We start from the raw sequence: 16244 nt of genomic DNA, 5'->3' as shown, positions 1-16244 counted from the left end.
GGGAATAACCCTTTCATAAAGAAATTATTAATTTGAGGTAATTACTCCCTAGCATTCTCCTATATTTTTATGCTATGTTGGCCACTAGGTGGCACCATACTTTTCCTCATCTCATTATTCCACAGTGTTGTATAATATTCTGAGTGTAGGAATAAAGTCCCTTTTTCATCAGTTCCCCTATTATTATGTGTGACATTATATACAATACACCAGGCGGCAGGTTGTGGGAGGCTGAAGGCTGATTCATACGTACATTTGATTCACTGTTTTCAACCTGAAAAAAATTTAAACTATTGACTGTGTCCGACACAGAAACGTGACTTCAAAATGTACAAACAGTTGAAGAATGTGTCAAACTGGTTTCTGGTGCGGAATATTTACAAAGGCCTGAAATGTCAGAGTGGACGTGAAAAACTCCCCCGTCCTCTTCTCAGGGATCAATCACATCCATCATGTCTGCGCTTTACTTCATGGTGACTGCAGCCTCGTCTACCGAAGGTTTATGGGAAATTTATTTCTGGTAATTAATTAATAATAATTGAGTGAAGAATATTTTCAGAAAAATAATTTAACAGTTTGAAAATTACAGCAGTAAAACTCCTGTAACCCGGTGTTAAAGGAATCTGATAGTTGCTGGATTATCAGATATTATTGGTCATAGTATATCAAATTTACTTGTAGTAGACGATCTTCAGGGAAACCAGGATCTTATCATACCGGATTATCAGAATTTCTGGATTACCAAATGCCAGATTAAAGGATTTAAGAGCAGGATGGGCCCACATATTAATATCAAAATAGAGGTCATGTTGGGGGGAAATAACATTCGTCTGCCTGGGAAGTTTTTTCTTGATCACTATTGTTTTCCCTATGTTAAGTAGTGCCCATACTTGTCTGATTTCCCCCGAGCTGCTTAGATATAAATGTGCCCGCTCGGGTGGTCCATGCGTATACTTATGGAATCTTCTTTTAGAGAAAGGTAAAAAGATCCTTCTACGATAAAGCCTTCCTATATCCCACGGCATAAAGAGTAGAGGGCCTGACCAAGAATCACTTGATTAACCAAACACTGCTTCACATACTGGTTGAGTTGACTCTTTCAGGGTGGAGCTGGTTCTTCTGTGGTGGACCTGGCATTTCCATGGTGGAGCTAGTTCTGCAGCGGTGGTCCTTGCTCTTCCGTGGAGGAGCTGGTTCTGCTGTGGTGGATCTAGCGATTCCATGGTGGTGCTAGTTCTTCTGTAGTGGACCTGGCTCTTCAGTGGTGGACCTGGCTCTTCAGCGGTGGATCTGGCTTTTCCATGGTGGAGCTGGTTCTTCAGTGGTGGACATGGCTCTTCGGTGGTGGACTTGGCTTTTCCATGGTGGAACTGGTTCTTCAGTGATGGGCATGGCTCTTCCATAGTAGAGCTGGTTCTGCTGTGGTGAACTAAGCTCTTCCATGGTCATACTAGTTCTTCTGTTGTGGACCTGGCTGTTTCATGGTGGAGCTGGTTCTTCAGTGGTGGACCTGGTTCTTCAGTGGTGGACCTGGCTCTTCCATGATGGAGCTGGTACTTTTTTAGTGGACCATCATTCATGGGTGGATCTAGCTCTTATATGGTGGACTTGTGTAGTGGACCTGGCTGTTTTGTGCTGGAACTAATTCCTGATGAAGCCATTGCCGAAATGCACATCGGGTGTGGCAGCCGTACCTCATGTTATGTTGTCGGCACACGCCTTCTACTTTGTCTCTGGGGAATTCTGTTTAATATTTCAATATTTTTCTCTTTTTGCTGGTCAAATGGAAATGTATTTGTAATATGTAACTTGGCATAGTGGTTGTGCATGTATCGCAGATTACTATATCATGACTTGAAACACTTTTGCCATGGTCCTGCTTGATAACATGATAGTCACCCATGTATTTTAATGGCTAGATTGCACTGATAAGTTCTTTTTTAATTATTTTGATAAGAACAAATAAAACTTTATATGTTTTGTATCAATTTGGTCTAGCACTTTTTCTTCATATGGATATAGATAGTGATTCTTGTCGTCTTAGCTGGCCCCTTAGTAGGTGCTGTGTAACGATAAATTGCTGAGCTATTGCCCCACGATGCCATTAACCCCCCATGATCACTGTACTCCAGGGTACCTGCTCACACTACAGGAGCTGTCCAAAGTGGAAAGTACCTTAAAGTCATTGTCCACCATTACTCATATATATGGTGACACTTACAACCAACTGCTACAAAAATAAAGACATGATCTTAATGGAAAGGAATCTTAGCCAAGATAAAGATTGTAGAGATTGTAGAACTCATGGGTTGAGCTTTCCTTCATTCCTCCATGGAATATTATTCCATCATGGTTGACTGGGCTGAATATAGCATCTGCACTGCATTCTCTTCATATTCATTACGTCACTGTCATACTCTATGGAAGGTGACTATGTCTGCACTCATGTCATGATAGAGGTGGTGAGGATGACTGCTTATAACGTCTCCGGTCACTGGACATTAGCAGCTTGGGGACATTGCTTGAGGATTAGGGTATGTTCACACGGCCTATTTACGGACGTAATTCGGGCGTTTTAGCCCCGAATTACGTCCGAAAATAGCACCTCAATAGCGCTGACAAACATCTGCCCATTGAAAGCAATGGGCAGACGTTTGTCTGTTCACACGAGGCGTAATTTACGCGCCGCTGTCAAATGACGGCGCGTAAATAGACGCCCGCGTCAAAGAAGTGACCTGTCACTTCTTTGGGCGTAATTGGAGCCGTTATTCATTGACTCCAATGAATAGCAGCGCCAATTCCGTCCGTAATTGACGCGGCGTTCAAGCGCCTGCACATGCCGTTACGGCTGAAATTACGGGGATGTTTTCAGGCTGGCGTGCTGTGCGGATTCTCAGTATAGCCTGCGCAAATTACCCCAACAAGGTGCCACCTGAGATGCAAATTGACATATTGAATATTTTTAGCGAGACATTTCAATCCAGGCAGTTGACCTGTGTATAATCTAGTATATGAGGGGAGGGTGGCCGGCCACAAGAAGGACTAGCTGCTGTAAAGAAGCCTAATTCATGGAAGTGTGTGCCGCAGAAATTCTGGCTATTCCTTCACAGATGACCGTGGTTGGTATTCTCTTGAGTGCCCAGATCTACTTATGCTAATAATGCCCCTTAATTATGTTAAATAGCAGTGGCCACAGCAGATTGTCCTTACAGAAGGGCTATATAGCAGATATACAATCGTGCCACCTTATAGATATTCCACAATGAAGTGCCCACATAATAGCCATGCACAACTGTCCATATCACTGTAACAAAACTGAGCCAGCCACATAGAAGTAACCATAAAATAAACACATAACAGTGCCCATACAAATGTCCAAGCCACAGTTCCCCTAAAACACTAGAGATCCCGTCCCCTCCATGATCCCGTGTTGAGCAGATATACAGCTATCTCTTCTTGTGCCAATGTATTCAGTCAGAGATCAGACAGGGAGAACCCCCTACCAATCTACCAATAATTTCTCACTGAGTCCTGGGCATTCACCTCCTGAGTTACATTATAGCCACCCTGGTAATATTATATACAACAAGTCACATACAAGAAATCAGTACAGTTTATAGAAGTCTGCAGTAGATTGTCAGCTCTTTAACCTAGTACAGATCATGCTGCCGCCCTGTCTGTTATTAAAGTCTCCCCAGTCTTGTTTATTTAACATATAACAGAATACAGAATAACACAAAATATTGTCACATCATATAAATAATAACATGAAATATTATAACATCACATAAAATACCATAAATACCAAATCATAACATAATAAACCTCAGCCAACACCAAGCCACACACATTCAGTACAATCTATAGGAAGTCTGCAGTAGATTGTCAGCTCCTTAACCTAGAACAGATCATGATGCCACCCTGTCTTGTTGATCTAATATATAACAGAGTATATAATATCATAACACAAATTATTGTAAAAGAAAATAAATAATAACATAAAATACTATAAATACCATACCATGCCAATACCAAGTCACACATATTCAATACACTCTATAGGAAGTCTGCTGTAGATTGTCAGCTCTTCGACCTAGGACAGGTGACTGCAGCCAGGCCTGTGTGTTATTCCAGTCCCTCCTCCTCCCGGCTCGTCACAGCACAGATAACATTCTGCTTATCATTTCTGAACTAGACTTTGACTGGAAGGAACCAACGAACACCTACGGTTTTAGGACCCAGAAGTCTAACGGGGTTGGGCGACTGGCACAAAACTCAGCCAATCAAGATGCAGGATTTGGATAAGGGGCGGGTTTGGTGAACAGGGCAGACCAATAGACGGAGTGTCGTTAGCCAAATCGTGACGTCAGAGGGGGCGAAATTAAAGAAGCCGAGATTGCCCGGAGCTGAGGATCGGACTAATGAGCAGGATGTCCCTTGTCATAGATTAGTGGCCCTGGGTGGACTGCGGGCGGGGGCCCCAGCGCAGGAGCTGAGAGATCATTCTCTCCTGGATGCGGAGCAGGGACAGCAGGTGAGGAGGGGATGTGATACATTGTGTCCTCACACATCAGATGATACATTGTAACAGGGCAGAGAGATACATTGTATCAAGTCCCAGCGGCGCTGGGTGTGTGTGCTGTGTCTGATACCCAGAGACAATCATAAGAGATCCTGTCGATCACTGCAGGAGAGCTACTGGATCCCGAGTAAAGGTCAGAAGGGAGGGAGGGGTGCGTTGCACAGCGGTGTACAGCATGGGGGGGGGTATGATCTGTCTATGAGGGTAGGAGGGGGTCAGCAGTGTAAAGCATGGGGGGTATGATCTGTCTATAAGGGAGGGGGGGAAGGGGGGTCAGCAGTGTACTGCATGGGGGTATGATCTGTAAATGAGGGGGCTGGAGATCATCAGTGTACAGCATGGGGGGGTTTCGTCTATCTATGAAGGGCTGTATAGATCACATACAATGTTCCAGCATGGGGTGATGGGGAGCATTCTCTGATTATAGAGGGGGTGGTAAAAGATCACATGCAGTGTGGTTATGGGCATGCTTTATTTAAGGAGGGGGCTACAGATCACATTATAGATTCCAGCATGTCTCTGGCTATTGAGCTGTGCAGTGTGACAAAGGGATGGGGTGGGACATCTCTGCTTGTTGGAGGATTCCTCTCCCCCACCGCCTCTAGCACATTATCTCTTTCTCTTCCTTGGTTTTCATGCATTGCTAGGATTTGCTCCAGACATGAGGGTTTGAGGTGTCTGTAAGAGCAGGGATGGGTTCAGTATGGCACTGGTGCTGGGTATAGTTCTGGACCAGGCCTGCTTCTCTTCTGTGGACCAGGGCTCGAGGTTTCTTTACACAGGGTCTCTTCCATCCATGGCAAAGCAGAAAAAGGGAGTGGTGGTCTCACAGGCAGTTTATGGTAGAGCTGATGTACATGTGGTGAATGGTGGAAAATGATTGTCATATTGTATATTATAGAGGGGCTTGATGTTTCTTGTATAGTGATAGGTGTCGGGGTCCTGGATACCTCATGTGCAGTAAATGAGGGGGTGCTAGGGGAGTTGTCATATATTTATCTTATTACATATGTTATATATTTCCTCCAATTTACTGCAAAATAAGAAATCTGGGACCCCCAAATAATACATTCAGGCCCACCCCCCCCCCCCTATATGCTAGTGTAATTTTCCTCTATACAGTAACGTGTGTGTAATCGCTGTGTTCTATGTTGTTGCTGTCACCCACAGAGTTCCCAGGCCGCCTCTAGTTGTTAGGTGTGATGTGTAACCAGCTGTATATACACAAAGAGCAGCATGCAGTATACACCAGTGTTACATGCTGACAAAGCGGACGCTGCCTTGAAGGGCATGCACTGGGCAGATATTAAATTGCATACCTGGCTCATCCTGTGTCCCAGGAGTTGTTATGACTGGTAAACTGTGCATTGAGTATTGCAATCTACTCCTCCTGGTATTATAATTAATGTGCTGTCATTGAGAACTGACTGCGAGATTCATAATACTGATGGGAAGTGCAGCGAGGTTTGTTTTCAGTATTGTTCTGTGATCTAAAATAAATGCATTTTTCTTCTGTATATGGGTATGTTATACACACCACATGTGCTGCTGCACGAGCTCTCCGAGGATTAGTAGTATCAAGACCTGATCCTGGTTATTGAGAGGCTATTGCTGATTATTGAGAATGGAGCAGCTGTCAAGTGTTAGCTGCTTTACTTTCACCCTAGTGCATTGATCACACAGGTAATATTAAATGTATATGATCAGCCTAAAGCACTGGATGCCAGTAAGAAGCTGGAGTAACAAGTCCTGGGCACCAGGCAGAAGTGTAACTTGAGACTTCTGAAATGAACATTTTTTTAAAAGCCCCCCCCCCCCTCCTTATGTGGCAGAGTCCTGACCCCAGTACCCAGGTGCTACCTCTGCGCCCCCTTTATCTACAGCCCTGTGTGCCAAGGACAGGCTGGAGCGAAGAGATCTTGGCACCAAAACTGGGGTTATATATATATATATATATATATATATATATATATATATATGTGTGTGTGACATCACAATCTGTATTGTCCGCGTTGTACCTGCTATGTCGTTGGGTTCGGCCTAGAGCTGAACTTTACCTTTTTTAAATGCTGATTTTGGACTAAATGTCGGAGGAGGTGCAGATTGTAGCTGGGCCCGATCTGCCTTTGCCCCAGGATTGTCAATATTGCCAATGTGGGGGTGAATGGGAATAATGGCATAACCCAGGAGCAAGAGGGGCATTTAGATTTCACTATGGGGTTCCCCTCTCCTGAATGAACACACGTTATCTTAGGGTTCAGAAAACCGGCAGATGTCTGAGCGGTGAGATTTGTACTAGTCTTGAAATGGGCTACGAGGGGCAGGAACCAATCCTTTCTTTCTCCGAGAGAAACCAGTTGGATCGGGGTCATGGCGTCTCGATAATCCATCAGAAGCTCATGATCTCCCCATACATGGCCCAGTTCTCACCCAGTTGTCAGATCAGACAATCTAGTTGAGTCATCTATGCCCTAAGCTGGTCAAGCAGGAAAAGTCTCACCCAGAAATTGTTTTGGCTGATGAACACATTAACACTAAAGGCCCTTTAACACCGGCCGGTGCAGCGAGCGCCGATCAACGAGACATTGTTGAACGGCGCTCATTTGCTCCTGTCACACCAAGATTTGCTGCCAACAACCAGAATATTTAACTTTTTTAAAACTATACGACCAGCAGATGATCCGGCGTTTGCTTGTTCCTCTGCTGATCGTTCCCCTTTTTACACCGGGCAATTATCGGCAACGCTCGTCTGCCCGATAATCGTCCTTTGTAAGACCCCCTTAACTCGCGTTGCGCCAAATATCCACGTTTAAGCCTATGTTGACCTTAGAAAACAATTTAACTTTATAATCTACATAAACAGTGCAGTCACTTTGTAAATACATTATTTATCTTTTACTGATCCTGGGTTACATCCTGTACTGTATTCCAGAGCTGCATTCACAATTCTGCTGGCTTCATGTTCAATGTCTGCACTGAGGTTGCTTTGCATTCGGGGAGGTGTCCTCGTTACTCTTGTTCTGTACAGTCCTCACATTTAGTCAGAAGTAAGTGTGTCCTCCTGCAACATAGGAGTCAAACTGTTAATGGGATGTATGACCACAAGTTTGCTTCTTTTTTCCAATAACAACTAGCATAATTGTGAATGCCATGTCCATCCTTCACAAGCAATAATCATTTTTTTTTTATTGTCCCAATGCATCTAAAATTAAAAGTAATGAAACTTTGCAGTAGCTCATGATTAAAATATGTCCTATAGTTTTGTTTGTGCTATGTCTCCATGGTAACAGACAACAATCAAACCCTGTGTAGTCTGATCCTGCAGTCAAACTTACATCTGTCCTCTACTTCTTGTTATTCTACTGAATATACATAAGCATAAAGTAGGGGACTGATGGAAGGAAGTACAACTGCAGGATTCAACTACACATTGGGACAATAAAAATAAGTGTGGGTGTGAAAGTGGACATACTGTAGCCTTCAAGTTCTTTTGGTCTCCCACATGGGTAGCAGATGCTGGGTGACAACCAGTCATGATGGCAATCACAGTACACATAGGAGTTGTTACTCAGCTTGCCATAGACCCTGAATGGCATATAAATCCTCATTGTTAAGCAGCGTTTAAGCCCAATGCCAACTCCTTGACCTTCTCCTTCTTCTCTGCCTGTGTGTCAGTCTGCACTGTAGATCTGGCATTATGTTCGTGAACCAAGACATTTAGGATTTGCAGAGCAGTGCATGGAATTGTAGTGGAACATATAAAAAATGAGATGAATAATATGTGACCATCATCGGTTAGGAATGCTGTGGCCTCCTGGGATAGCTCTCGATATGTAATCTGCCTCTTCCAGACCTCAAGCTCTTCTCCCCAGACTTTGCTCTTTGATCATTAATCTAGAACACTGGAATTCCACCTCTGTAGCAGTAATGAGCCTCCACCTGAGATGCTTCTGTCTCCTGCTTCACGCATGGGAAGTTCTCATGTATAACTGCCGGGACCAATGTGTCACATCATAATTCCCTGTCCCTACACTCCAGTTTACAGCAGGGGGCTGCAGCCTATGTCTCTTTATCTGTCACCAGGGGAACGTTGCCACCATGCTGCCCAAATTTCCATCCAATGGGCTATGAGTGTTGAGCGGAGGAGACATGGGGCTTGCTGTGTTCCTACACCTGAGATGAGGCTTTTAGAGCTGCCAAGGAATCCACCATTGCACTGAAGGTAGGAAACCGGGCTGGCAGTCAGGGTTTATGAAGTTTGTGTAGACCCACAATGTAAGTGCCCCTCTTGCCCTACTATTATCTGGCCCACAAAGGAAGCCTTCAGCCAGAGGTTACCATAGTACTGATAATGACCATTGGTTAAAGGGGTTGTCCAGTTTAGAAAACCTATTGTCATGCACCCTATTAGGGAACTCTGAGAGGGGGGGTCCTCTGTTCAAGATCCTCGTCTCTAGCTTCTCTCTCTCTCTCTGGAGGACCTGTCTTGTCCTGTATTACACCGACAACGCATTATGAATGGACACTGTGTAATTCTTAATTTCCCCTGTGGTGGCGCTGTAGGAAAATTGAACACTTACTGCCAGGTCTCCCCACAGATTACAGCTGATCGCTGGCGGTCACAGCAGGAGGACACTGTGTAATTTCCCCAGTGGAGGACACTTTGTGATAAGCTTATTGTGAAGCGACTTATAACAAGTCGGGATTGTAGGAGAACCCCTTTTTAGAAAATCGTTTTACTGATCCTTTTCCCACCAAAGTAACAGATTCACAGATATTTTTGCCTCCTTTGATACGTAGATGACCTATTTTGCAGCGGATTTGTCGCAAATTGTCCAGTTTTGCTGCTTTTTGAATGTAATGTGAAAACTAAGTCTAAGTAAGAGCCTTTTTTTTACAGTTTCTGTTGTTGTTTGATGGAGAATGTTCTGATCGGATATTCCATAAATTCCTGTTAGGCGCTAGTCCCCCTGGGCACCTTGCCCATTGGGAGAATGGGGGTCTAGTTAAGGCCCCCCCCCTCGTTCTCCTGATAGTTATTGGACTGTGGATCAGTCATAAATACCTAATATGGGAATACCCCTTTTCATGAAGTTACATTTTCACAACTGAGAGGTGGTATAATTGTGGACAATCCTCTAAGTTAAACGCGTCAGCAACACAAATCTCTTTTCCGTCTGGATAGTTTTATACAATGTATCAGTCTGAAGGCTTGTTTACACGAACGTGTATTACGTCCGTGCAACGTGCGTGCTTTTCACGCGGGTCGCACGGACCTACATTAGGCTATGGGGCCGTGCAGACAGTCCATGAGTTTTGCGCAGCGTGAGTCCGCTGCGAAAAACCCACGACATGTCCTATATTTGTGCGTTGTTCGCGCATCACGCACCCATTGATGTCAATGGGTGCGTGAAAACCACGCATGTTACACGGAAGCACTTCCATGGGACAAGCGTGATTCGCGCAACAGCAGTGAAAAGGATGAATGAAAACAGAAAAGCACCACGTGCTATAAACATACAAACAGAGTGTCATAATGATGGCGGCTGCGCGAAAATCACGGGGATGACACACGGAGCTGTTAAGTGCCTTTCGTGTAAACCCGGCCTAACTCACAGACAAATTTGTAACATATCCTCAGCTGTGATAAGTATAAGGTCATGTAACCTACAGATGGTTTTTTTCCTTCCCTTTGCTGGTTTCTGTGAAGGTTAATTTCCTTTCTATAAGACGGCTGAATGTGCGGGTTCTTCATGGTGTTGAGCTGGACGCATTAGATGGCTGTGTATGGAGCAGACATTCGGTCACTGTATGTTGGCATTATTTGGGGTATATTCTTCTTTTTGCAGTGTATGGTGGTACTGTATAGCATTGCTATTTAGGTGACTATATGGACATGTTATTTGACATATGTGAAGCTCTGCTATTTGGGCATTGCACTGGGTGATATGGTCATTAGTACACTGTATGACAGTACAGCATATGATGAGGGGTAACTTACTGGGCACCATCTGGTATAAGGTCAGCCCCAGGGAAAGGCACTACTATACTGAGGTAGGAATAGCCACATGGCAGTTCAATTTAACAAGGGAGATTAAAAATGCCTCCTCAGACCCTACAAGTGGCATAAGTGTGTCCGTTTTTCCAGGGGTGTTCCTTCAAGATCTGTCAATCAGCGGTGCCATAAACCGTGTGAAACCAGCAAATGTCCCTTCCACCTCATATACCAAACATGGATCTTAATAACGGTAACCGGTCCTCTTATTCCAATGAGCGACATTGCAGTTGGGTTATCGGTAGCTGCAGCCGGAGTTGATTTATTTCACCCTCTGTAATTCATGTCTCTTGATGTCTCCTGCTGCTGAACCTCTTTTGCTGTTTGCTCTACTAACCCTTTGTTGTAACAATAATCTATATAGTGGCAACATATTCCGCAGCACTTTACAATGTTGGGGGAACATGTACAGACATTACAGAGTGGCAAAACTCATTTACAAATTTTAAACAAGAGGAGTGTGGACACTGATCACAAGAGCTTACAATCTATGAGAAAATAAGGGAGACACAAAACGTAAATAATGCTTGTTTTGTGCATCGCTCCTACATCTTCTATACATATGGGGCAGTAAGATAAAGCTGCAGGAGCCGTCCCCAGCCGGTATCTGTGTAATAGAAGGCCAGGGAAAGGAGTCCGATTAGGGAACGTTCTAGGACTGTCTATAAAGATGTGTTTTTAGGGCAAATTTAAAACTATGGATGTTGTAAATTAGTCTGATTGTCCGGGTAGCGCATTCCAGAGGACGGTGCAGCACGAGAGAAATCCTGGAGACGGGAGTGGGAGGTTCGAATTGTGGAGGATGTTAATCAAAGGTCGTTGGCAGAACATAGAGTGCGGGTAGGGTGGTAGACAGAGATGAGGGAGGAGATGTAAGGGGGTGCAGCACTGGGGAGAGCTTTGTGAGTAAGAGGAATAAGTTTGAATTTAATTCTAAAGGGTATGGGCAACCAGTGCAGTGACCGGCACAGGGTAGAGGCATTGGTGCAGCGAGTGGCACAGGTTAGAGGTGTTGGTTTAGTGACTAGCACAGGTTAGATGCATTGGTGTAGTGACTGGCACAAGGTAGAGGCATTGGCTTAGTGACTGGCACAGGGTAGGGGCATTGGCTCAGTGACTGGCACAGGGTAGGGGCATTGGTTCAGTGACTGGCACAGGGTAGAGGCATTGGTTCAGTGACTGGCACAAGGTAGAGACATAAAAGGAAAAAACACGGCGCCACATAGTGTGAGTAGGCCCAGAATTGACAGTCAGTGAGATACAAATGAATGCTCACCACAGGACCGTAGAACAATCGCGTTGAAATCACTGGTAGGGGTGAGTGCTGCTGCCGAAATCCCAACCGGTAAGGCCCACTGGCCACCGCAATGAAGACAATTAATAGCTCAGGAAAAACGGGAATAAGTGCGGCGCTGCTATTCAATGACATGGCCTGAGGAAGATGCCGGTGCGGCATTGAAACGCGTAGACTGGATTGTTCAATAAACTTCATCCTATATTATCCGACTTTCATTGAGTAGCAGCGCCGCACTTATTCCCGTTTTTCCTGAACTATTAATTGGCACAGGTTAGAGGCATTGGTGCAGCGACTGGCACAGGTTAGAGGCATTGGTGCAGCGACTGGCACAGGTTAGAGGCATTGGTTCAGTGACTGGCACAGGGTAGGGGCATTGGTTCAGTGACTGGCACAGGGTAGGGGCAGTCCTGTAGCGGTTGTGCTCCGACATCTGCATATCTCCTTTCATGTATCCTAAACTGCTCAGCAGATGCTACAATGTAGGATATACTGATAATGCAGAAAATATAGTATGGGATGAGAACATGAGGCTTCACCGCCGCCACCTTACATAAGAAGATACATGTAAATGGTGGTCATCCCCTGGTCATGCCACTTCTCTTGGCACAGACCAATATTAGGAGAACCCAGCCTGATCTATTCACACACAGAAATGGAATGGTTATTAATGAGCTGAGCTCCATCGTGTTTTGTTTTCATGATACGTTGTATCAGGAAGTGTGTGGGCACTGTGCCTACAGAAATCGCCAGCTTGGGCAGAACTGTACGGGAGGCTCCACTAGATTATTATTAGATCCTGTGCTGACTGGGAAACACATTTTTGGCATCCAGAGTCCAGTTAAGTATTTCTGCGGGGCTAAGTTGGAATGTGAAATGGCGCAATCCTGCCCCCTCCCCCCTAATAATTGGAGGAGACCAAAAGGAGCGAGAACATGTGATGTTTTGTATCTTAGACATAAGTCAGGAAGCTGAAAGAATTTCTTAATCTAAACGGTAAAAAAAAATGCAAGTAATCTACTCCCCGTTAAACTTCTGCACCGTCTCCTCCGCGCTGCCGATACAGTGGTCCCCGCGGCCTCTTTTTTTTTTTTAACACATAAGTCGCACAATGACGTATCTAACACAAACATGTCACAGTAGTGGCCGCATCATCAATCATTGCAACCAGTGATTGGTTGCTGAAGTCACATGTCCATGTATAACATGACATCGTGTTGCCGTTGTAAAAATAAACTGATACGCTTACCTTTACATTAGTTATTAAGAGCTAATTGTTAGGGGCTTGGGAAACCCCTATTTAAGGGGTTCTTCCTTTTGGATAATCCCTACTTGTTGGAAACTGACAACACTGACCATAAGCTGATAACAAAGTGTCCCCCTGTTGTGACCCTCAGCGATCAGCTTTGATCTGTGGGGAAGTGTTCAGTTTCTCTGCAGCGCCACCAAAGGGGAAACAAAGTATTACAGTGTCCATTCAAATCAATGTGTTTGTGTAATACAGGACAGGTCCTCCAGAGAGAGAGAGACGCTCCATGTAACCGCTCTCCACTCTGACCAAGAGATGAGGACCCTGAGCAGCGGACCCCCCTCTATTATCTCAGAATTCACTAATAGGGAGTATGGAAATGTTACATGACCTCTCTATCTGCTGCTGATCGAAACCGATAGAGAACATGCCACATATGCTCTACCTCCTGGAACCGGAAAATAATCTTAGAGGATCGGTCACCTCTCCGGACACGTCTATTTCAATAAATACTTATATTCCCCATGAAACAACAATTCTGGAGCATTTTGTATTCCAACATTTTTATTTCATGGGGAATAAGTGTTTATTAAAATAGACTTGTCCGGAGAGGTGACCGATCCACTTGAAGGTTCTTCACCATTTTCAGGAACTCCGCTGCATGTCAATGGATATAAATATCCTTGCTTACATCTAGAGACTTGAAATCTGTACAGACCTAAAACCTCTCACAGCTGGGTTGTCTAGGCTGGATACAATGATGGGAAACACAGCAGCACAAATCTCTCTCCTATCCTCATAGTTTGCTACAATGTATCAGTGCAGATAACATGTAGTCCAGACTAACTCTGAGAATTGTCTAGACTGGATACATTGTATCAAACCATTTGTTTTCAGCGGGAATGGGTTAGGACAGTTTCCTTGAGAACAAAAATGTTCCTATTCACTGAGAGCAAGCAGACATCTTGCAAATAGTTTGAAGATTTAACTCAAAGTTTATTTGAAAGTTGCAGATTTTTCATGGCACAATAATTAAGCTTCATTTATATAAGACAGAAGGATATTCTAGTAAGTTTATTGCAAGTTTCTGGAGAACCCCTTTAAATAATTTTTGACTTGGCCTTAAAGACGACTGTGAATACTTTCGGTTATCAGGCGGCTCTTGCGTTGCTGATTTCAGATACGTTTGTAGCTATTGTGCGTTCTTTGTATATAACTGTGTGTTTGTAAATTGCCTTTAATTTCCCTCTGTCTGTGTAAGGGATGATGCAGGCTGCTATATTTTTCCATCTAAGAATCCATTACTCGCCCTGAAACCGGAGTCTAGATCCTGCGTATGATTTCCACGGAATAGATAAATATTTAGTCAGAGCCGGCCGAGGCTCATTGCAATGTGTGTCAATAAAACGCAGTTACAGTCAGTACGAAGCCGTGATCAGACGCCAATGACGAAAGCTGCAAATGTTTACAGTACGTCATCACGCGTGTTTGGGAGCATTTATATTACAAAAATAATTGTCATGCAAATGTGAAAAGTGTGTGTGTGTGTGTGTGTGTGTGTGAATATTTATTATCCGCTTTTTTAAGTTTCCCCAGTTTTGTTCTTGGTGGCTTATTGAATGCTTAAAGGGGTTGTCTCAGGAAGAGACTGCAGCTCTGGAGGTTAATACAGGCTATAACTCCAGATCAGTACAGGATAAGTAATGTAATTTATGTACACAGTGATTCCACCAGCAGAATAGTGAGTGCAGCTCTGGAGTATAATACAGGATGTAACTCCGGATCAGTACAGGATAAGTAATGTAATTTATGTACACAGTGACTCCACCAGCAGAATAGTGAGTGCAGCTCTGGAGTATAATACAGGATGTGACTCTGGATCAGTACAGGATAAGTAATGTAATGTATGTACACAGTGACTCCACCAGCAGAATAGTGAGTGCAGCTCTGGAGTATAATACAGGATATAACTCAGGATCAGTACAGGATAAGTAATGTAATGTATGTACACAGAGACTCCACCAGCAGAATAGTGAGTGCAGCTCTGGAGTATAATACAGGATGTAACTCAGGATCAGTACAGGATAAGTAATGTAATGTATGTACACAGTGACTCCACCAGCAGAATAGTGAGTGCAGCTCTGGAGTATAATACAGGATGTAACTCAGGATCAGTACAGGATAAGTAATGTAATGTATGTACACAGTGACTCCACCAGCAGAATAGTGAGTGCAGCTCTGGAGTATAATACAGGATGTAACTCAGGATCAGTACAGGATATGTAATGTAATGTATGTACACAGTGACTCCACCAGCAGAATAGTGAGTGCAGCTCTGGAGTATAATACAGGATATAACTCAGGATCAGTACAGGATCAGTAATGTAATGTATGTACACAGTGACTCCACCAGCAGAATAGTGAGTGCAGCTCTGGAGTATAATACAGGATATAACTCAGGATCAGTACAGGATAAGTAATGTATGTACACAGTGACTCCACTTTTTATGTAGATTATATTGCGGGGTTGACTCGCATACCTATCTTTGCACTGTTGTGTTTTTTGTTTTTTTCAAGCCTCTCATTTGAAGCAGCAGGAAAACCTATTTGTGTATGAATCTTATCACTTTGAAGAATAATTGAGGGGAAAATCCTGTATAAGACGTCTTCTATTGAGCGGTTTCTGTACAATCACAGACAATCATGTAATTCCCGGCTTGTAAGGTGTTACCTGAGTGCTGCAAAAATGACTAAAGAGGATGATGAGCCGCCGGCCCTTCCAGTGGAGCGCTATATATTACTTTATAATGGGATGGTTCGCAAGTGAATTGCAGGTTACATTTATTTGCTCTTTGAAATATTCTAATATCGGATTACAAAAAAATGCTGAGTAACAGTGCAAATACTTTACAATGTTAATAATTTACATTATGTGATGTACTCCTATCACATCCGGAGCTGTACTCAAACTTTGTCGGAGACCACTTGGAATGAGTCCGCACCATGTAGATATGCACTTTATTGTCTTGACCAAATAATGCCATTCTCTCTGCTGTAGTGCATT

The 16244-nt window shown here is 43.9% G+C and overlaps 1 protein-coding gene across 2 annotated transcripts in view; it reads left to right on the top strand.

The window, feature by feature from the left end:
* Window positions 1-4337: 4337 nt before the first annotated feature.
* Window positions 4338-16244, top strand: part of ZDHHC9 (zDHHC palmitoyltransferase 9) — a 47302-nt gene continuing 35395 nt past the window's right edge. Inside the window, exon 1 of one of the 2 annotated variants that reach the window (XM_075836599.1) lies at window positions 4338-4534. The gene's annotated coding sequence lies outside the window, so the exon portion shown is untranslated. Of the gene's footprint in view, window positions 4535-4599; window positions 4716-16244 lie in introns of those variants that run through there. The other variant, XM_075836600.1, reaches the window with a different exon arrangement.

This window comes from Rhinoderma darwinii, chromosome 8 (genome assembly GCF_050947455.1).
Source record: "Rhinoderma darwinii isolate aRhiDar2 chromosome 8, aRhiDar2.hap1, whole genome shotgun sequence".
NCBI lineage: Eukaryota > Metazoa > Chordata > Amphibia > Anura > Rhinodermatidae > Rhinoderma > Rhinoderma darwinii.
Note: the sequence above shows the minus strand (reverse complement) of the source record. Positions and strands in the feature narration are given on the sequence as shown.